Genomic DNA, 24,416 nt, shown 5'->3' on the forward strand with positions numbered 1-24,416 from the left:
AAGTTTTTATGACCTTCTTTCTGGTCAGTATTTATTGTACTCTCCAGGTCAGTATTTATTGTGCTCACCAGGTCAGTGTTTATTGTACACTCCAGGTCAGTATTTATTGTACTCTCAAGGTCAGTATTTATTGTACTCTCCAGGTCAGTTTTTATTGTACTCACCAGGTCAGTGTTTATTGTACTATCCAGGTCAATATTTATTGTACTCTCCAGGTCAATATTTATTGTGCTCTCCAGGTCAGTATTTATTGCCCTCTCCAGGTCATTATTTATTGTACTCAGCAGGTCATTATTTATTGTACTCTGCAGGTCAGTATTAATAGTACTCTACAGATTAGTATTTATTGTACTCTCCAGGTCATTATTTATTGTGCACTCCAGGTCAGTATTTATTGTACTCTCAAGGTCAGTATTTATTGTACTCTCCAGGTCAGTGTTTATTATACTCTCAAGCTCAGTGTTTATTGTACAGTCCAGGTCAGTATTTATTGTGCTCTCCAGGTCAATATTTATTGTACTCTCCAGGTCAGTATTTATTGTACTCACCAGGTCAGTGTTTATTGTACTATCCAGGTCAATATTTATTGTACTCTCCAGGTCAATATTTATTGTGCTCTCCAGGTCAGTATTTATTGCCCTCTCCAGGTCATTATTTATTGTACTCAGCAGGTCATTATTTATCGTACTCTGCAGGTCAGTATTAATAGTACTCTACAGATTAGTATTTATTGTACTCTCCAGGTCATTATTTATTGTGCACTCCAGGTCAGTATTTATTGTACTCTCCAGGTCAGTATTTATTGTACTTTCCAGGTCAGTGTTTATTATACTCTCAAGCTCAGTGTTTATTGTACAGTCCAGGACAGTATTTATTGTGCTCTCCAGGTCAATATTTATTGTACTCTCCAGGTCAGTATTTATTGTACTCTCCAGGTCAGTATTTATTGCACTTTCCAGGTCCGTTTTTATTGTACTCTCCTGGTCAGTGTTTATTGTACTCTCCAGGTCAATATTTATTGCCCTATCCAGGTCAGTATTTATTGTACTCTGCAGGTCAGTATTTATAGTATTCTACTGATTAGTATTTATTTTAATCTCCAGGTCATTATTTATTGTACACTCCAGGTCTGTATTTATTGTACTCTCCAGGTCAGTATTTATTGTACTCTCCAGGTCAGTATTTATTATACTCTCCAGCTCAGTGTGTATTGTACAGTCCAGGGCAGTATTTATTGTCCTCTCCATGTCAGTATTTATTGTACTCTCCAGGTCTGTATTTGTTGCCCTCTCCAGGTCAGTATTTATTACCTTCTCCAGGTCAGTATTTATTGTACTCTCCAGGTCAGTATTTATTGTACTCTCCAGGTCAGTATTTATTGTACTCGTCAGGTCAGTTTTTATTGTACTCTCCAGTTCAGTATTTATTGTGCTCTCCAGGTCAGTATTTATTGCCCTCTCCAGGGCAGTATTTATTGCACTCTCCAGGTCAGTATTTACTACACTCTCCAGGTCAGTATTTATTGTACTCTCCAGCTCACTATTTATTGTACTCTCCAGGTCACTATTTATTGTACACTCCAGGTCAGTATTTACTGTGCTCTCCAGGTCAGTATTTAATTTACTCTCCAGGTCAGTATTTATTGTACTCTCCAGGTCAGTATTTATTGTACTCTCCAGGTCAGTATTTATTACCCTCTGCAAATCAGTATTTGTTGTACTCTCCAGGTCAGTATTTATTGTGCTCACCAGGTCAGTGTTTATTGTACTATCCAGGTCAGTATTTACTTTCCTCTCCAGGTCAGTATTTATTGTACACTCCAGGTAAGTTTTTATGACCTTCTTTCTGGTCAGTATTTATTGTACTCTCCAGGTCAGTATTTATTGTGCTCACCAGGTCAGTGTTTATTGTACTATCCAGGTCAGTATTTACTTTCCTCTCCAGGTCAGTATTTATTGTACACTCCAGGTCAGTATTTATTGTACTCTCAAGGTCAGTATTTATTGTACTCTCCAGGTCAGTTTTTATTGTACTCACCAGGTCAGTGTTTATTGTACTATCCAGGTCAGTATTTACTGTCCTCTCCAGGTCAGTATTTATTGTACACTCCAGGTCAGTATTTATTGTACTCTCAAAGGTCAGTATTTATTGTATTCTCCATGTCAGTATTTATTGTAGTCCCCCGGTCAGTATTTATTGTACTCTCCAGGTCAGTATTTATTGCACTCTCCAAGTCCGTCTTTATTGTACTCTCCAGGTCAGTATTTATTGTACTCTCCAGGTCCGTATTTATTGTACTGTCCAGGTCACTATTTATTGTCCTCTCCTGGTCAGTATTTATTGTACTCGCCATGTCTGTATGTATTACTCTCTCCAGGCCAGTATTTATTACCCTCTCCAGGTCAGTATTTATTGTACTGTCCAGGTCAGTATATATTGTACTCTCCAGGTCAGAATTTATTGTACTTTCCAGGACAGTAATTATTGCCCTCTCCAGGTAAGTATTTATTACCCTATCCAGGTCACTTTTTATTATACTCTCCAGGTCAGTATTTACTGTACTCGTCAGGTCAGTATTTATTGTACTCTCCAGGTCAGTATTTAATGTTCTCTCCAGATCAGTATTTATTGTACTCTCCAGGTCATTATTTATTGTACTCTCCAGGTCAGTATTTCTTGTACTCTCCAGGTCAGTATTTATTACCCTCACCAGGTCAGTATTTATTGTACTCTCCAGGTCAGTATTTATAGTACTATCCAGATCAGTATTTAATGTTCTCTCCAGATCAGTATTTATTGTACTCTCCAGGTAAGTACTTATTGTTCTCTCCAGGTCAATGTTTATTGTACTCTCCAGGTCAGTACGTATTGTACTCTCCAGGGCAGCATTTATTGTACTCTCCAGGTCAGTATTTATTGTACTCTCGAGCTCAGTTTTTATTGTACTCTCCAGGTCAGTATTTATTGTACTCTCTGGGTTAGTATTTATTACCCTCTCCAGTTCAGTATTTATTTTACTCCCCAGGTCAATTTTTATTATACTCTCCAGGTCAGTATTTATTGTTATCTCCAGTTCAGTTTTTATTGCACTCTCCAGGTCAGTATTTATTGCCCTCTGCAGGTCAGTGTTTATTATATTCTCCACGTCTGTATGTATTACCCTCTCCAGGTTAGCATTGATTACCCTCTCCAGGTCAGTATTTATTGTACTCTCCATGTCAGTATTTATTGTACTCTCTGGGTCAGTATTTATTGTACTCTCCAGATCAGTATTTAATGTTCTCTCCAGATCAGTATTTATTGTACTCTCCAGGTCATTATTTATTACCCTGTCCAGGTTAGTATTTATTGGACGCTCCAGGTCTGTATTTATTGTACTCTCGAGATCAGTATTTAATGTTCTCTCCAGATCAGTATTTATTGTACTCTCCAGGTCATTATTTATTCTACTCTCCAGGGCAGTATTTATTGTACTCTCCAGGTCATTATTTTTTGTACTCTCCAGGTCAGTATTTCTTGTACTCTCCAGGTCAGTATTTATTACCCTCTACAGGTCAGTATTTATTGTACACTCCAGGTCAGTATTTATTGTACTCTCCAGGTCAGTATTTATTGTAATCTCCAGGTCACAATTTAATGTACACTAAAGGTCACTATTTATTGTATTCTCCAGGTCATTATTTATTCTACTCTCCAGGGAAGTATTTATTGTACTCTCCAGGTCATTATTAATTGTACTCTCCAGGTCAGTATTTATTGTACTCTCCAGGTCAATATTTATTGTAATCTCCAGGTCACAATTTATTGTACTCTCAAGGTCACTATTTATTGTACTCTCCAGGTCAGTATTTATTGTACTCTCCAGGTCAGTTTTTATTGTACTCTCCAGGTCAGCATTTATTGTACTCTCCAGGTCAGTATTTATTACCTTCTCCAGGTCAGTATTTATTGTACTCTCCATGTCAGTATTTATTGTAATCTCCAGGTCACTATTTATTGTACTCTCCAGGTCAGTATTTATTGTACTCTCCAGGCCAGTATTTATTGTACTCTCCAGGTCAGTATTTATTGTACTCTCCAGGTCAGTATTTATTACTCTCTCCATGTCAGTATTTATTACCCTCTCCAGGTCAGTGTTTATTACCCTCTCCATGTCAGTATTTATTGTACTCTCCAGGTCAGTATTTATTGTACTCTCCAGGTCTGTATTTATTACCCGCTCCAGGTCAGTATTTATTGTACTCTCCAGGTCAGTATTTATTACTCTCTCCATGTCAGTATTTGTTACCCTCTCCAGGTCAGTATTTATTGTACTCCCCATGTCAATATTTATTGTACTCTCCAGGTCTGTTTTTATTGTACTCTCCAGGTCAATATTTATTGTACTCTCCAGGTCTGTATTTATTGTACTCTCCAGGTCAGTATTTATTGTACTCTCCAGGTCAGTATTTATTGTACTCTGCAGCTCAATATTTACTGTACTCTCCATGTCAGTATTTATTACCCTCTCCAGTGCAGTATTTATTGTACTCTCCAGGTCAGTATTTATTGTACTCCCCAGGTCAGTATTTATTGTACTCTCCAGGTCAGTATTTATTGTACTCTCCAGGTCGGTATTTATTGTCCTCTCCAGGTCAGTATTTATTGTACTCTCCAGGTCAGTATTTATTGTACTCCCCAGGTCAGTATTTTCTGTACTCTCCTGGCCTGTATTTATTACCCTCTCCAGGACAGTATTTATTGTAATCTCCAGGTCAGTATTTATTACGCTCTCCATGTCAGTATTTATTACCCTCTCCAAGTCAGTATTTATTGTACTCCCCATGTCAATATTTATTGTACTCTCCAGGTCAGTTTTTATTGCACTCTGCAAGTCAATATTTATTGTGCGCTCCAGGTCAATATTTATTGTGCTCTCCAGGTCAGTATTTATTGCCCTCTCCAGGTCATTATTTATTGTACTCAGCAGGTCATTATTTATCGTACTCTGCAGGTCAGTATTAATAGTACTCTACAGATTAGTATTTATTGTACTCTCCAGGTCATTATTTATTGTGCACTCCAGGTCAGTATTTATTGTACTCTCCAGGTCAGTATTTATTGTACTCTCCAGGTCAGTGTTTATTATACTCTCAAGCTCAGTGTTTATTGTACAGTCCAGGACAGTATTTATTGTGCTCTCCAGGTCAATATTTATTGTACTCTCCAGGTCAGTATTTATTGTACTCTCCAGGTCAGTATTTATTGCACTTTCCAGGTCCGTTTTTATTGTACTCTCCTGGTCAGTATTTATTGTACTCTCCAGGTCAATATTTATTGCCCTATCCAGGTCAGTATTTATTGTACTCTGCAGGTCAGTATTTATAGTATTCTACTGATTAGTATTTATTTTAATCTCCAGGTCATTATTTATTGTACACTCCAGGTCTGTATTTATTGTACTCTCCAGGTCAGTATTTATTGTACTCTCCAGGTCAGTATTTATTATACTCTCCAGCTCAGTGTGTATTGTACAGTCCAGGGCAGTATTTATTGTCCTCTCCATGTCAGTATTTATTGTACTCTCCAGGTCTGTATTTGTTGCCCTCTCCAGGTCAGTATTTATTACCTTCTCCAGGTCAGTATTTATTGTACTCTCCAGGTCAGTATTTATTGTACTCTCCAGGTCAGTATTTATTGTACTCGTCAGGTCAGTTTTTATTGTACTCTCCAGTTCAGTATTTATTGTGCTCTCCAGGTCAGTATTTATTGCCCTCTCCAGGGCAGTATTTATTGCACTCTCCAGGTCAGTATTTACTACACTCTCCAGGTCAGTATTTATTGTACTCTCCAGCTCACTATTTATTGTACTCTCCAGGTCACTATTTATTGTACACTCCAGGTCAGTATTTACTGTGCTCTCCAGGTCAGTATTTAATTTACTCTCCAGGTCAGTATTTATTGTACTCTCCAGGTCAGTATTTATTGTACTCTCCAGGTCAGTATTTATTACCCTCTGCAAATCAGTATTTGTTGTACTCTCCAGGTCAGTATTTATTGTGCTCTCCAGGTCAGTATTTATTGTACTCTCCAGGTCAGTATTTATTGTGCTCTCCAGGTCATTATTTATTGTACTCTCCAGGTAAGTTTTTATGACCTTCTTTCTGGTCAGTATTTATTGTACTCTCCAGGTCAGTATTTATTGTGCTCACCAGGTCAGTGTTTATTGTACTATCCAGGTCAGTATTTACTTTCCTCTCCAGGTCAGTATTTATTGTACACTCCAGGTCAGTATTTATTGTACTCTCAAGGTCAGTATTTATTGTACTCTCCAGGTCAGTTTTTATTGTACTCACCAGGTCAGTGTTTATTGTACTATCCAGGTCAGTATTTACTGTCCTCTCCAGGTCAGTATTTATTGTACACTCCAGGTCAGTATTTATTGTACTCTCAAAGGTCAGTATTTATTGTATTCTCCATGTCAGTATTTATTGTAGTCCCCCGGTCAGTATTTATTGTACTCTCCAGGTCAGTATTTATTGCACTCTCCAAGTCCGTCTTTATTGTACTCTCCAGGTCAGTATTTATTGTACTCTCCAGGTCCGTATTTATTGTACTGTCCAGGTCACTATTTATTGTCCTCTCCTGGTCAGTATTTATTGTACTCGCCATGTCTGTATGTATTACTCTCTCCAGGCCAGTATTTATTACCCTCTCCAGGTCAGTATTTATTGTACTGTCCAGGTCAGTATATATTGTACTCTCCAGGTCAGAATTTATTGTACTTTCCAGGACAGTAATTATTGCCCTCTCCAGGTAAGTATTTATTACCCTATCCAGGTCACTTTTTATTATACTCTCCAGGTCAGTATTTACTGTACTCGTCAGGTCAGTATTTATTGTACTCTCCAGGTCAGTATTTAATGTTCTCTCCAGATCAGTATTTATTGTACTCTCCAGGTCATTATTTATTGTACTCTCCAGGTCAGTATTTCTTGTACTCTCCAGGTCAGTATTTATTACCCTCACCAGGTCAGTATTTATTGTACTCTCCAGGTCAGTATTTATAGTACTATCCAGATCAGTATTTAATGTTCTCTCCAGATCAGTATTTATTGTACTCTCCAGGTAAGTACTTATTGTTCTCTCCAGGTCAATGTTTATTGTACTCTCCAGGTCAGTACGTATTGTACTCTCCAGGGCAGCATTTATTGTACTCTCCAGGTCAGTATTTATTGTACTCTCGAGCTCGGTTTTTATTGTACTCTCCAGGTCAGTATTTATTGTACTCTCTGGGTTAGTATTTATTACCCTCTCCAGTTCAGTATTTATTTTACTCCCCAGGTCAATTTTTATTATACTCTCCAGGTCAGTATTTATTGTTATCTCCAGTTCAGTTTTTATTGCACTCTCCAGGTCAGTATTTATTGCCCTCTGCAGGTCAGTGTTTATTATATTCTCCACGTCTGTATGTATTACCCTCTCCAGGTTAGCATTTATTACCCTCTCCAGGTCAGTATTTATTGTACTCTCCATGTCAGTATTTATTGTACTCTCTGGGTCAGTATTTATTGTACTCTCCAGATCAGTATTTAATGTTCTCTCCAGATCAGTATTTATTGTACTCTCCAGGTCATTATTTATTACCCTGTCCAGGTTAGTATTTATTGGACGCTCCAGGTCTGTATTTATTGTACTCTCGAGATCAGTATTTAATGTTCTCTCCAGATCAGTATTTATTGTACTCTCCAGGTCATTATTTATTCTACTCTCCAGGGCAGTATTTATTGTACTCTCCAGGTCATTATTTTTTGTACTCTCCAGGTCAGTATTTCTTGTACTCTCCAGGTCAGTATTTATTACCCTCTACAGGTCAGTATTTATTGTACACTCCAGGTCAGTATTTATTGTACTCTCCAGGTCAGTATTTATTGTAATCTCCAGGTCACAATTTAATGTACACTAAAGGTCACTATTTATTGTATTCTCCAGGTCATTATTTATTCTACTCTCCAGGGAAGTATTTATTGTACTCTCCAGGTCATTATTAATTGTACTCTCCAGGTCAGTATTTATTGTACTCTCCAGGTCAGTATTTATTGTAATCTCCAGGTCACAATTTATTGTACTCTCAAGGTCACTATTTATTGTACTCTCCAGGTCAGTATTTATTGTACTCTCCAGGTCAGTTTTTATTGTACTCTCCAGGTCAGCATTTATTGTACTCTCCAGGTCAGTATTTATTACCTTCTCCAGGTCAGTATTTATTGTACTCTCCATGTCAGTATTTATTGTAATCTCCAGGTCACTATTTATTGTACTCTCCAGGTCAGTATTTATTGTACTCTCCAGGCCAGTATTTATTGTACTCTCCAGGTCAGTATTTATTGTACTCTCCAGGTCAGTATTTATTACTCTCTCCATGTCAGTATTTATTACCCTCTCCAGGTCAGTGTTTATTACCCTCTCCATGTCAGTATTTATTGTACTCTCCAGGTCAGTATTTATTGTACTCTCCAGGTCTGTATTTATTACCCGCTCCAGGTCAGTATTTATTGTACTCTCCAGGTCAGTATTTATTACTTTCTCCATGTCAGTATTTGTTACCCTCTCCAGGTCAGTATTTATTGTACTCCCCATGTCAATATTTATTGTACTCTCCAGGTCTGTTTTTATTGTACTCTCCAGGTCAATATTTATTGTACTCTCCAGGTCTGTATTTATTGTACTCTCCAGGTCAGTATTTATTGTACTCTCCAGGTCAGTATTTATTGTACTCTGCAGCTCAATATTTACTGTACTCTCCATGTCAGTATTTATTACCCTCTCCAGTGCAGTATTTATTGTACTCTCCAGGTCAGTATTTATTGTACTCCCCAGGTCAGTATTTATTGTACTCTCCAGGTCAGTATTTATTGTACTCTCCAGGTCGGTATTTATTGCCCTCTCCAGGTCAGTATTTATTGTACTCTCCAGGTCAGTATTTATTGTACTCCCCAGGTCAGTATTTTCTGTACTCTCCTGGCCTGTATTTATTACCCTCTCCAGGACAGTATTTATTGTAATCTCCAGGTCAGTATTTATTACGCTCTCCATGTCAGTATTTATTACCCTCTCCAAGTCAGTATTTATTGTACTCCCCATGTCAATATTTATTGTACTCTCCAGGTCAGTTTTTATTGCACTCTGCAAGTCAATATTTATTGTGCGCTCCAGGTCTGTATTTATTGTACTCTCCAGGTCAGTATTTATTGTACTCTTCGGGTCATTATTTATTGCCCTCTCCAGGTCAGTGTTTATTATACTCTCCACGTCTGTATGTATTACCCTCTCCCGGTTATTATTTATTATACTCTCCAGGTCAGTATTTATTGTACACTCCAGGTCAGTATTTATTGCCCTCTCCAGGTCAGTGTTTATTATACTCTCCACGTCTGTATTTATTACCCTCTCCCGGTTAGTATTTATTACCCTCTCCAGGTCAGTATTTATTGTACTCTCCAGGTCAGTATTTACTGTAATCTCTGGATCAGCATTTATTGTACTCTCCAGGTCATTACTGATTGTACTCTCCAGGTCAGTATTTATTGTTCTCTCCAGGTTAGTGTTTATTGTACTCTCCAGGTCAGTACTTATTGTACTCTCCAGATCAGAATTTATTGTTCTCTCCAGGTCAGTATTTGTTACCCTCTGCAGGTTAGTATTTATTGTACTCTCCAGGTCAGTATTAATTGTACTCTCCAGATCAGTATTTATTGTTCTCTCCAGTTCAGTGTTTATTGTACTCTCCAGGTCTGATTTCATTGTACTCTCCAGTTCTGTATTTATTGTACTCTCTGGATCAGTATTTATTGTAAACATAGAAACATAGAAACATAGAAAATAGGTGCAGGAGCAGGCCATTCAGCCCTTCTAGCCTGCACCGCCATTCAATGAGTTCATGGCTGAACATGAAACTTCAGTACCCCCTTCGTGCTTTCTCGCCAGAACCCTTGATCCCCCGAGTAGTAAGGACTTCATCTAACTCCCTTTTGAATATATTTAGTGAATTGGCCTCAACTACTTTCTGTGGTAGAGAATTCCACAGGTTCACCACTCTCTGGGTGAAGAGGTTTCTCCTCATCTCGGTCCTAAATGGCTTACCCCTTATCCTCAGACTGTGACCCCTGGTTCTGGACTTCCCCAACATTGGGAACATTCTTTCTGCATCTAACCTGTCTAAACCCGTCAGAATTTTAAACGTTTCTATGAGGTCCCCTCTCATTCTTCTGAACTCCAGTGAATACAAGCCCAATTGATCCAATCTTTCTTGATAGGTCAGTCCCGCCATCCCGGGAATCAGTCTGGTGAACCTTCGCTGCACTCCCTCAATAGCAAGAATGTCCTTCCTCAAGTTAGGAGACCAAAACTGTACACAATACTCCAGGTGTGGCCTCACCAAGGCCCTGTACAACTGTAGCAACACCTCCCTGCCCCTGTATTCAAATCCCCTCGCTATGAAGGCCAACATGCCATTTGCTTTCTTAACCGCCTGCTGCACCTGCATGCCAACCTTCAATGACTGATGTACCATGACACCCAGGTCTCGTTGCACCTTCCCTTTTCCTAATCTGTCACCATTCAGATAATAGTCTGTCTCTCTGTTTTTACCACCAAAGTGGATAACCTCACATTTATCCACATTATACTTCATCTGCCATGCATTTGCCCACTCACCTAACCTATCCAAGTCACTCTGCAGCCTAATAGCATCCTCCTCGCAGCTCACACTGCCACCCAACTTAGTATCATCCGCAAATTTGGAGATACTGCATTTAATCCCCTCGTCTAAATCATTAATGTACAATGTAAACAGCTGGGGCCCCAGCACAGAACCTTGCGGCACTCCACTAGTCACTGCCTGCCATTCTGAAAAGTACCCGTTTACTGCTACTCTTTGCTTCCTGTCTGACAACCAGTTCTCAATCCACGTCGGCACACTACCCCCAATCCCATGTGCTTTAACTTTGCACATTAATCTCTTGTGTGGGACCTTGTCGAAAGCCTTCTGAAAGTCCAAATATACCACATCAACTGGTTCTCCTTTGTCCACTTTACTGGAAACATCCTCAAAAAATTCCAGAAGATTTGTCAAGCATGATTTCCCTTTACTCTCCCGGTCAGTACTTATTGTACTCTTCAGGTCAGTATTTATTGTACTCTCCAGGTCAGCATTTATTGTACTCTCCAGGTCAATATTTATTGTAATCTCCAATTCAAGTTTTTATTGTGCTCTCCAGGTCAGTAGTTATTGTTCCCTCCAGGTAACAGTATTTATTGTACTCTCCAGGTCAGTATTTATTGTACTCTCCAGGTCAGCATTTATTGTACTCTCCAGGTCAGTATTTATTGAACTCTCCAGGTCAGTATTTATTGTACTCTCCACGTCCGTATTTATTGTACTCTCCAAGTCAGTATTTATTGCCCTCTCCAGGTCTGTATTTATTGTACTCTCCAGGTCAGTATTTATTGTACTCTCCAGGTCAGTATTTATTGTACTCTCCAGGTCAGTATTTATTGTACTCTCCAGTTCAGTATTTACTGTACTCTCCACGTCTGTATTTATTACCCTCTCCAGGTTAGTATTTATTACCCTCTCCAGGTCAGTATTTATTGTACTCTCCATGTCAGTATTTATTGTAATCTCTGTGTCAGTATTTATTGTACTCTCCAGATCCGTATTTAATGTTCTCGCCAGATCAGTATTTATTGTACTCTCCAGTTCATTATTTATTACCCTGTCCAGGTTACTATTTATTGTACTCTCCAGGTCAGTATTTATTGTACTCTCCAGATCAGTATTTAATGTTCTCTCCAGATCAGTATTTATTGTACTCTCCAGGTCATTATTTATTGTACTCTCCAGGTCAGTATTTCTTGTACTCTCCAGGTTAGTATTTATTACCCTCTCCAGGTCAGTATTTATTGTACTCTCCAGGTCAGTATTTATTGTACTCTCCAGATAAGTATTTAATGTTCTCTCCAGATCAGTATTTATTGTACTCTCCAGGTCAGTACTTATTGTTCACTCCAGGTCAGTGTTTATTGTACTCTCCAGGTAAGTACGTATTGTACTCTCCAGGGCAGCATTTATTGTACTCTCCATGTCAGTATTTATTGTACTCTCGAGCTCGGTTTTTATTGTACTCTCCAGGTCAGTATTTATTGTACTCTCTGGGTTAGTATTTATTACCCTCTCCAGTTCAGTATTTATTTTACTCCCCAGGTCAATTTTTATTATACTCTCCAGGTCAGTATTTATTGCCCTCGGCAGGTCAGTGTTTATTATATTCTCCACGTCTGTATGTATTACCCTCTCCAGGTTAGTATTTATTACCCTCTCCAGGTCATATTTATTGTACTCTCCATGTCAGTATTTATTGTACTCTCTGGGTCAGTATTTATTGTACTCTCCAGATCAGTATTTAATGTTCTCTCCAGATCAGTATTTATTGTACTCTCCAGGTCATTATTTATTACCCTGTCCAGGTTAGTATTTATTGGACGCTCCAGGTCTGTATTTATTGTACTCTCCAGATCAGTATTTAATGTTCTCTCCAGATCAGTATTTATTGTACTCTCCAGGTCATTATTTATTCTACTCTCCAGGGCAGTATTTATTGTACTCTCCAGGTCATTATTTTTTGTACTCTCCAGGTCAGTATTTCTTGTACTCTCCAGGTCAGTATTTATTACCCTCTACAGGTAAGTATTTATTGTACACTCCAGGTCAGTATTTATTGTACTCTCCAGGTCAGTATTTATTGTAATCTCCAGGTCACAATTTATTGTACTCTCAAGGTCACTATTTATTGTATTCTCCAGGTCATTATTTATTCTACTCTCCAGGGAAGTATTTATTGTACTCTCCAGGTCATTATTTATTGTACTCTCCAGGTCAGTTTTTCTTGTACTCTCCAGGTCAGCATTTATTACCCTCTACAGGTCAGTATTTATTGTACTCTCCAGGTCAGTATTTATTGTACTCTCCAGGTCAGTATTTATTGTAATCTCCAGGTCGCAATTTATTGTACTCTCAAGGTCACTATTTATTGTACTCTCCAGGACAGTATTTATTGTACTCTCCAGGTCAGTTTTTATTGTACTCTCCAGGTCAGCATTTATTGTAATCTCCAGGTCAGTATTTTTTACCTTCTCCAGGTCAGTATTTATTGTACTCTCCAGGTCAGTATTTATTGTAATCTCCTGGTCACTATTTATTGTACTCTCCAGGTCAGTATTTATTGTACTCTCCAGGCCAGTATTTATTGTACTCTCCAGGTCAGTATTTATTGTACTCTCCAGGTCAGTATTTATTACTCTCTCCATGTCAGTATTTATTACCCTCTCCAGGTCAGTGTTTATTACCCTCTCCATGTCAGTATTTATTGTACTCTCCAGGTCAGTATTTATTGTACTCTCCAGGTCTGTATTTATTACCCTCTCCAGGTCAGTATTTATTGTACTCTCCAGGTCAGTATTTATTACTCTCTCCATGTCAGTATTTGTTACCCTCTCCAGGTCAGTATTTATTGTACTCCCCATGTCAATATTTATTGTACTCTCCAGGTCTGTTTTTATTGTACTCTCCAGGTCAATATTTATTGTACTCTCCAGGTCTGTAATTATTGTACTCTCCAGGTCAGTATTTATTGCACTCTCCAGGTCATTATTTATTCTACTCTCCAGGGCAGTATTTATTGTACTCTCCAGGTCATTATTTTTTGTACTCTCCAGGTCAGTATTTCTTGTACTCTCCAGGTCAGTATTTATTACCCTCTACAGGTAAGTATTTATTGTACACTCCAGGTCAGTATTTATTGTACTCTCCAGGTCAGTATTTATTGTAATCTCCAGGTCACAATTTATTGTACTCTCAAGGTCACTATTTATTGTATTCTCCAGGTCATTATTTATTCTACTCTCCAGGGAAGTATTTATTGTACTCTCCAGGTCATTATTTATTGTACTCTCCAGGTCAGTTTTTCTTGTACTCTCCAGGTCAGCATTTATTACCCTCTACAGGTCAGTATTTATTGTACTCTCCAGGTCAGTATTTATTGTACTCTCCAGGTCAGTATTTATTGTAATCTCCAGGTCGCAATTTATTGTACTCTCAAGGTCACTATTTATTGTACTCTCCAGGACAGTATTTATTGTACTCTCCAGGTCAGTTTTTATTGTACTCTCCAGGTCAGCATTTATTGTAATCTCCAGGTCAGTATTTTTTACCTTCTCCAGGTCAGTATTTATTGTACTCTCCAGGTCAGTATTTATTGTAATCTCCTGGTCACTATTTATTGTACTCTCCAGGTCAGTATTTATTGTACTCTCCAGGCCAGTATTTATTGTACTCTCCAGGTCAGTATTTATTGTACTCTCCAGGTCAGTATTTATTACTCTCTCCATGTCAGTATTTATTACCCTCTCCAGGTCAGTGTTTATTACCCTCTCCATGTCAGTATTTATTGTACTCTCCAGGTCAGTATTTATTGTACTCTCCAGGTCTGTATTTATTACCCTCTCCAGGTCAGTATTTATTGTACTCTCCAGGTCAGTATTTATTACTCTCTCCATGTCAGTATTTGTTACCCTCTCCAGGTCAGTATTTATTGTACTCCCCATGTCAATATTTATTGTACTCTCCAGGTCTGTTTTTATTGTACTCTCCAGGTCAATATTTATTGTACTCTCCAGGTCTGTAATTATTGTACTCTCCAGGTCAGTATTTATTGCACTCTCCAGATCAGTATTTATTGTAATCTCCTGGTCACTATTTATTGTACTCTCCAGTGCAGTATTTATTGTACTCTCCAGGTCAGTATTTATTGTACTCCCCAGGTCAGTATTTATTGTACTCTCCAGGTCAGTATTTATTGTACTCTCCAGGTCGGTATTTATTGTACTCTCCAGGTCAGTATTTATTACCCTCTCCAGGTCAGTATTTATTATACTTTCCAGGTCAGTATTTATTGTAGTCTCCAGGTCAGTATTTATTGCACTCTCCAGGTCAGTGTTTATTATACTCTCCACGTCTGTATTTATTACCCTGTCCACGTTAGTATTTATTACCCTCTCCAGGTCAGTATTTATTGTACTCTCCATGTCAGTATTTATTGTACTCTCTGGGTCAGTATTTATTGTACTCTCCAGATCAGTATTTAATGTTCTCTCCAGATCAGTATTTATTGTACTCTCCAGATCATTATTTATTACCCTGTCCAGGTTAGTATTTATTGTACGCTCCAGGTCTGTATTTATTGTACTCTCCAGATCAGTATTTAATGTTCTCTCCAGATCAGTATTTATTGTACTCTCCAGGTCATTATTTATTCTACTCTCCAGGGCAGTATTTATTGTACTCTGCAGGTCATTATTTTTTGTACTCTCAAGGTCACTATTTATTGTATTCTCCAGGTCATTATTTATTCTACTCTCCAGGGCAGTATTTATTGTACTCTCCAGGTCATTATTTATTGTACTCTCCAGGTCAGTATTTCTTGTACTCTACAGGTCAGTATTGATTACCCTCTGCAGGTCAGTATTTATTGTACTCTCCAGGTCAGTAATTATTACACTCTCCAGGTCAGTATTTATTGTAATCTCCAGGTCACAATTTATTGTACTCTCAAGGTCACTATTTATTGTACTCTCCAGGTCAGTATTTATTGTACTCTCCAGGTCAGTATTTATTGTAATCTCCAGGTCACTATTTATTGTACTCTCCAGGTCAGTATTTATTGTACTCTCCAGGTCAATATTTATTGTCCTCTCCAGGTCAGTATTTATTGTACTCTCCAGGTCAGCATTTATTGTCCTCTCCAGGTCCGTATTTATTACCTTCTCCAGGTCAGTATTTATTGTACTCTCCGGGTCAGTATTTATTGTAATCTCCAGGTCACTATTTCTTGTACTCTCCAGGTCAGTATTTGTTGTACTCTCCAGGCCTGTATTTATTACCCTCTCCAGGTCAGTATTTATTGTACTCTCCAGGTCAGTATTTATAACTCTCTCCATGTCAGTATTTGTTACCCTCCCAAGTCAGTATTTATTGTACTCCCCATATCAATATTTATTGTACTCTCCAGGTCAGTTTTTATTGTACTCTCCATGTCAATATTTATTGTACTCTCCAGATCTGTATTTATTGTACTCTCCAGGTCAGTATTTATTGCACTCTCCAGGTCAGTATTTTTTGTACTCTCCAGGTCAGTATTTATTGTACTCTCCAGGTCAGTATTTATTGTACTCTCCAGGTCAATATTTACTGTACTCTCCAGGTCAGTATTTATTACACTCTCCAGTGCAGTATTTATTGTAGTCTCCAGGTCACTATTTATTGTACTCTCCAGGTCAATATTTATTGTACTCTCCAGGTCGGTATTTATTGCCCTCTCCAGGTCAGTATTTATTGTACTAACCAGGTCAGTATTTATTGTACTCTCCAATTCAAGTTTTTATTGTACTCTCCAGGTCAGTAGTTATTGTTCCCTCCAGGTAACAGTATTTATTGTACTCTCCAGGTCAGTATTTATTGTACTCTCCAGGTCAGCATTTATTGTACTCTCCAGGTCAGTATTTATTGTACTCTCCAGGTCAGTATTTATTGCACTCTCCAGGTCAGTATTTATGGTACTCTCCAGGTCAGTATTTATTGTGCTCTCCAGGTCAGTATTTATTTCCCTCTCCTGGTCAGTATTTATTGTACTCTCCTGGTCAGTATTTATTGCCCTCTCCATGTCAGTATTTATTGTACTCTCCAGCTCAGTATTTATTGTACTCTCCAGTTCAGTATTTATTGTACTCTCCAGGTCAGTATTTATTACCCTCTCCAGTTCAGTATTTATTTTACTCCCCAGGTCAATATTTATTATACTCTCCAGGTCAGTATTTATTGTTATCTCCAGTACAGTTTTTATTGTACTCTCCAGGTCAGTATTTATTGCCCTCTGCAGGTCACTGTTTATTATATTCTCCACGTCTGTATTTATTACCCTCTCCAGGTTAGTATTTATTACCCTCTCCAGGTCAGTTTTTATTGTACTCTCCATGTCAGTATTTATTGTAATCTCTGTGTCAGTATTTATTGAACTCTCTAGATCAGTATTTAATGTTCTCTCCAGATCAGTATTTATTGTACTCTCCAGGTCATTATTTATTACCCTGTCCAGGTTAGTATTTATTGTACTCTCCAGGTAAGTATTTATTGTGCTCTCCAGATCAGTATTTAATGTTCTCTCCAGATCAGTATTTATTGTATTCTCCAGGTCATTATTTATTGTACTCTCCAGGTCAGTATTTCTTGTACTCTCCAGGTCAGTATTTATTACCCTCTCCAGGTCAGTATTTATTGTACTCTCTGGGTTAGTATTTATTACCCTCTCCAGTTCAGTATTTATCTTAATCCCCAGGTCAATTTTTATTATACTCTCCAGGTCAGTATTTATTGTTATCTCCAGTTCAGTTTTTATTGTACTCTCCAGGTCAGTATTTATTGCCCTCTGCAGGTCAGTGTTTGTTATATTCTCCACGTCTGTATGTATTACCCTCTCCAGGTTAGTATTTATTACCCTCTCCAGGTCAGTATTTATTGTACTCTCCATGTCAGTATTTATTGTACTCTCTGGGTCCGTATTTATTGTACTCTCTGGGTCAGTATTTATTGTACTCTCCAGATGAGTATTTAATGTTCTCTCCAGATCAGTATTTATTGTACTCTCCAGGTCATTATTTATTACCCTGACCAGGTTAGTATTTATTGTACTCTCCAAGTCAGTATTTATTGTACTCTCCAGATCAGTATTTAATGTTCTCTTCAGATCAGTATTTATTGTACTCTCCAGTTCATTATTTATTCTACTCTCCAGGGCAGTATTTATTGTACTCTCCAGGTCATTATTTATTGTACTCACCAGGTCAGTATTTCTTGTACTCTCCAGGTCAGTATTTATTACCCTCTCCAGGTCAGTATTTATTGTACTCTCCAGGTCAGTATTTATTGTACTCTCCAGGACAGTATTTATTGTAATCTCCAGGTCACTATTTATTGTACTCTCCAGGTCACTATTTATTGTCCTCTCCAGGTCAGTATTTATTGTACTCTCCAGGTCAGTTTTTATTGTACTCTCCAGGTCAGCATTTATTGTACTCTCCAGGTCAGTATTTATTACCTTCTCCAGGTCAGTATTTATTGTAATCTCCAGGTCACTATTTATTTTACTCTCCAGGTCAGTATTTATTGTACTCTCCAGGTCAGTATTTATTACCCTCTCCAGGTCAGTATTTATTATACTTTCCAGGTCAGTATTTATTGTAGTCTCCAGGTCAGTATTTATTGCCCTCTCCAGGTCAGTGTTTATTATACTCTCCACGTCTGTATTTATTACCCTCTTCACGTTAGTATTTATTACCCTCTCCAGGTCAGTATTTATTGTACTCTCCATGTCAGTATTTATTGTACTCTCTGGGTCAGTATTTATTGTACTCTCCAGATCAGTATTTAATGTTCTCTCCAGATCAGTATTTATTGCACTCTCCAGATCATTATTTATTACCATGTCCAGGTTAGTATTTATTGTACGCTCCAGGTCTGTATTTATTGTACTCTCCAGATCAGTATTTAATATTCTCTCCAGATCAGTATTTATTGTACTCTCCAGGTCATTATTTATTCTACTCTCCAGGGCAGTATTTATTGTACTCTGCAGGTCATTATTTTTTGTACTCTCCAGGTCAGTATTTCTTGTACTCTCCAGGTCAGTATTTATTACCCTCTACAGGTCAGTATTTATTGTACTCTCCAGGTCAGTATTTATTGTACTCTCCAGGTCAGTATTTATTGTACTCTACAGGTCAGTATTTATTACCCTCTGCAGGTCAGTATTTATTGTACTCTCCAGGTCAGTATTTATTATACTCTCCAGGTCAGTATTTATTGTAATCTCCAGGTCACAATTTATTGTACTCTCAAGGTCACTATTTATTGTACTCTCCAGGTCACTATTTATTGTACTCTCCAGGTCAGTATTTATTGTAATCTCCAGGTCACTATTTATTGTACTCTCCAGGTCAGTATTTATTGTACTCTCCAGGTCAATATTTATTGTTCTCTCCAGGTCAGTATTTATTGTACTCTCCAGGTCAGTATTTATTACTCTCTCCATGTCAGTATTTATTACCCTCTCCAGGTCAGTGTTTATTACCCTCGCCATGTCAGTATTTATTGTACTCTCCAGGTCAGTATTTATTGTACTCTCCAGGTCAGTATTTTTTGTACTCTCCAGGTCTGTATTTATTACCCTCTCCAGGTCAGTATTTATTGTACTCTCCAGGTCAGTATTTATTCCTCTCTCCATGTCAGTATTTGTTACCCTCTCCAGGTCAGTATTTATTGTACTCCCCATGTCAATATTTATTGTACTCTCCAGGTCTGTTTTTATTGTACTCTCCAGGTCAATATTTATTGTACTCTCCAGGTCTGTATTTATTGTACTCTCCAGGTCAGCATTTATTGTACTCTCCAGGTCAGTATTTATTGTACTCTCCAGGTCATTATTTATTGTACTCTCCAGGTCAATATTTACTGTACTCTCCAGGTCAGTGTTTATTATCCTCTCCAGTGCAGTATTTATTGTACTCTCCAGGTCAGTAATTATTGTACTCTCCTGGTCAGTATTTATTGTACTCTCCAGGTCAGTATTTATTGTACACTCCAGGTCGGTATTTATTGCCCTCTCCAGGTCAGTATTTATTGTACTCTCCAAGTCAGTATTTAATTTACTCCCCAGGTCAGTATTTTTTGTGCTCTCCAGGTCTGTATTTATTACCCTCTACAGGTCAGTATTTATTGCAATCTCCAGGTTTGTTTTTATTGTACTCTCCAGGTCAGCATTTATTGTCCTCTCCAGGTCAGTATTTATTACCTTCTCCAGGTCAGTATTTATTGTACTCTCCGGGTCAGTATTTATTGTAATCTCCAGGTCACTATTTCTTGTACTCTCCAGGTCAGTATTTGTTGTACTCTCCAGGCCTGTATTTATTTCCCTCTCCAGGTCAGTATTTATTGTACTCTCCAGGTCAGTATTTATAACTCTCTCCATGTCAGTATTTGTTACCCTCCCAAGTGAGTATTTATTGTACTCCCCATATCAATATTTATTGTACTCTCCAGGTCAGTATTTTTTGTACTCTCCAGGTCAGTATTTATTGTACTCTCCAGGTCAGTATTTATTGTACTCTCCAGGTCAATATTTACTGTACTCTCCAGGTCAGTATTTATTACACTCTCCAGTGCAGTATTTATTGTACTCTCCAGGTCACTATTTATTGTACTCTCCAGGTCAATATTTATTGTACTCTCCAGGTCGGTATTTATTGCCCTCTCCAGGTCAGTATTTATTGTACTAACCAGGTCAGTATTTATTGTACTCTCCAATTCAAGTTTTTATTGTACACTCCAGGTCAGTAGTTATTGTTCCCTCCAGGTAACAGTATTTATTGTACTCTCCAGGTCAGTATTTATTGTACTCTCCAGGTCAGCATTTATTGTACTCTCCAGGTCAGTATTTATTGTACTCTCCAGGTCAGTATTTATTGCACTCTCCAGGACAGTATTTATGGTACTCTCCAGGTCAGTATTTATTGTGCTCTCCAGGTCAGTATTTATTTCCCTCTCCTGGTCAGTATTTATTGTACTCTCCTGGTCAGTATTTATTGCCCTCTCCATGTCAGTATTTATTGTACTCTCCAGCTCAGTATTTATTGTACTCTCCAGTTCAGTATTTATTGTACTCTCTAGGTCAGTATTTATTACTCTCTCCAGTTCAGTATTTATTTTACTCCCCAGGTCAATATTTATTATACTCTCCAGGTCAGTATGTATTGTTATCTCCAGTACAGTTTTTATTGTACTCTCCAGGTCAGTATTTATTGCCCTCTGCAGGTCACTGTTTATTATATTCTCCACGTCTGTATTTATTGCCCTCTCCAGGTTAGTATTTATTACCCTCTCCAGGTCAGTATTTATTGTACTCTCCATGTCAGTATTTATTGTAATCTCTGTGTCAGTATTTATTGAACTCTCCAGATCAGTATTTAATGTTCTCTCCAGATCACTATTTATTGTACTCTCCAGGTCATTATTTATTACCCTGTCCAGGTTAGTATTTATTGTACTCTCCAGGTCAGTATTTATTGTGCTCTCCAGATCAGTATTTAATGTTCTCTCCAGATCAGTATTTATTGTATTCTCCAGGTCATTATTTATTGTACTCTCCAGGTCAGTATTTCTTGTACTCTCCAGGTCAGTATTTATTACCCTCTCCAGGTCAGTATTTATTGTACTCTCCAGGTCAGTATTTATTGTACTCTCTGGGTTAGTATTTATTACCCTCTCCAGTTCAGTATTTATCTTACTCCCCAGGTCAATTTTTATTATACTCTCCAGGTCAGTATTTATTGTTATCTCCAGTTCAGTTTTTATTGTACTCTCCAGGTCAGTATTTATTGCCCTCTGCAGGTCAGTGTTTATTATATTCTCCACGTCTGTATGTATTACCCTCTCCAGGTTAGTATTTATTACCCTCTACAGGTCAGTATTTATTGTACTCTCCATGTCAGTATTTATTGTACTCTCTGGGTCAGTATTTATTGTACTCTCTGGGTCAGTATTTATTGTACTCTCCAGATGAGTATTTAATGTTCTCTCCAGATCAGTATTTATTGTACTCTCCAGGTCATTATTTATTACCCTGTCCAGGTTAGTATTTATTGTACTCTCCAGGTCTGTATTTATTGTACTCTCCAGATCAGTATTTAATGTTCTCTTCAGATCAGTATTTATTGTACTCTCCAGTTCATTATTTATTCTACTCTCCAGGGCAGTATTTATTGTACTCTCCAGGTCATTATTTATTGTACTCTCCAGGTCAGTATTTCTTGTACTCTCCAGGTCAGTATTTATTACCCTCTCCAGGTCAGTATTTATTGTACTCTCCAGGTCAGTATTTATTGTACTCTCCAGGACAGTATTTATTGTAATCTCCAGGTCACTATTTATTGTACTCTCCAGGTCACTATTTATTGTCCTCTCCAGGTCAGTATTTATTGTACTCTCCAGGTCAGTTTTTATTGTACTCTCCAGGTCAGCATTTATTGTACTCTCCAGGTCAGTATTTATTACCTTCTCCAGGTCAGTATTTATTGTAATCTCCAGGTCACTATTTATTTTACTCTCCAGGTCAGTATTTATTGTACTCTCCAGGTAAGTTTTTATTGTACTCTCCAGGTCAGTATTTATTGTACTCTCCAGGTCAGTATTTATTACTCTCTCCATGTCAGTATTTATTACCCTCTCCAGGTCAGTTTTTATTACCCTCTCCATGTCAGTATTTATTGTACTCTCCAGGTCAGTATTTATTGTACTCTCCAGGTCAGTATTTTTTGTACTCTCCAGGTCTATATTTATTACCCTCTCCAGGTCAGTATTTATTGTACTCTCCAGGTCAGTATTTATTACTCTCTCCATGTCAGTATTTGTTACCCTCTCCAGGTCAGTATTTATTGTACTCACCATATCAATATTTATTGTACTCTCTAGGTCAGTTTTTATTGTACTCTCCAGGTCAATATTTATTGTACTCTCCAGGTCTGTATTTATTGTACTCTCCAGGTCAGTACTTATTGTACTCTCCAGGTCAGTATTTATTGTACTCTCCAGGTCAGTATTTATTGTACTCTCCAGGTCAGTATTTATTGTACTCTCCAGGTCAATATTTACTGTACTCTCCAGGTCAGTATTTATTACCCTCTCCAGTGCAGTATTTATTGTGCTCTCCAGGTCAGTATTTATTGTACTCTCCAGGTCAGTATTTATTGTACTCCCCATGTCAGTATTTTTTGTACTCTCCAGGCCTGTATTTATTACCCTCTCCAGTTCAGTATTTATTGTACTCTCCAGGTCAGTATTTTTTACTCTTTCCATGTCAGTATTTATTACCCTCTCCAAATCAGTATTTATTGTACTCCCCAGGTCAATATTTATTGTACTCTCCAAGTCAGTTTTTATTGTACTCTGCAGGTCAATATTTATTGTGCTCTCCAGGTCTGTATTTATTGTACTCTCCAGGTCAGTATTTATTGTACTCTCCAGGTCAGTATTTATTACCTTCTCCAGGTCAGTATTTATTATACTCTCCATTTCAGTATTTATTGTGCTCTCCAGGTCAGTATTTATTGCCCTCTGCAGGTCAGTGTTTATTATATTCTCCACGTCTGTATGTATTACCCTCTCCAGGTTAGTATTTATTACCCTCTACAGGTCAGTATTTATTGTACTCTCCATGTCAGTATTTATTGTACTCTCTGGGTCAGTATTTATTGTACTCTCTGGGTCAGTATTTATTGTACTCTCCAGATGAGTATTTAATGTTCTCTCCAGATCAGTATTTATTGTACTCTCCAGGTCATTATTTATTACCCTGTCCAGGTTAGTATTTAATGTACTCTCCAGGTCTGTATTTATTGTACTCTCCAGATCAGTATTTAATGTTCTCTTCAGATCAGTATTTATTGTACTCTCCAGTTCATTATTTATTCTACTCTCCAGGGCAGTATTTATTGTACTCTCCAGGTCATTATTTATTGTACTCTCCAGGTCAGTATTTCTTGTACTCTCCAGGTCAGTATTTATTACCCTCTCCAGGTCAGTATTTATTGTACTCTCCAGGTCAGTATTTATTGTACTCTCCAGGACAGTATTTATTGTAATCTCCAGGTCACTATTTATTGTACTCTCCAGGTCACTATTTATTGTCCTCTCCAGGTCAGTATTTATTGTACTCTCCAGGTCAGTTTTTATTGTACTCTCCAGGTCAGCATTTATTGTACTCTCCAGGTCAGTATTTATTACCTTCTCCAGGTCAGTATTTATTGTAATCTCCAGGTCACTATTTATTTTACTCTCCAGGTCAGTATTTATTGTACTCTCCAGGTAAGTTTTTATTGTACTCTCCAGGTCAGTATTTATTGTACTCTCCAGGTCAGTATTTATTACTCTCTCCATGTCAGTATTTATTACCCTCTCCAGGTCAGTTTTTATTACCCTCTCCATGTCAGTATTTATTGTACTCTCCAGGTCAGTATTTATTGTACTCTCCAGGTCAGTATTTTTTGTACTCTCCAGGTCTATATTTATTACCCTCTCCAGGTCAGTATTTATTGTACTCTCCAGGTCAGTATTTATTACTCTCTCCATGTCAGTATTTGTTACCCTCTCCAGGTCAGTATTTATTGTACTCACCATATCAATATTTATTGTACTCTCTAGGTCAGTTTTTATTGTACTCTCCAGGTCAATATTTATTGTACTCTCCAGGTCTGTATTTATTGTACTCTCCAGG

Source organism: Pristiophorus japonicus, unplaced genomic scaffold (genome assembly GCF_044704955.1).
Source record: "Pristiophorus japonicus isolate sPriJap1 unplaced genomic scaffold, sPriJap1.hap1 HAP1_SCAFFOLD_82, whole genome shotgun sequence".
Taxonomy (NCBI): Eukaryota; Metazoa; Chordata; class Chondrichthyes; family Pristiophoridae; genus Pristiophorus; species Pristiophorus japonicus.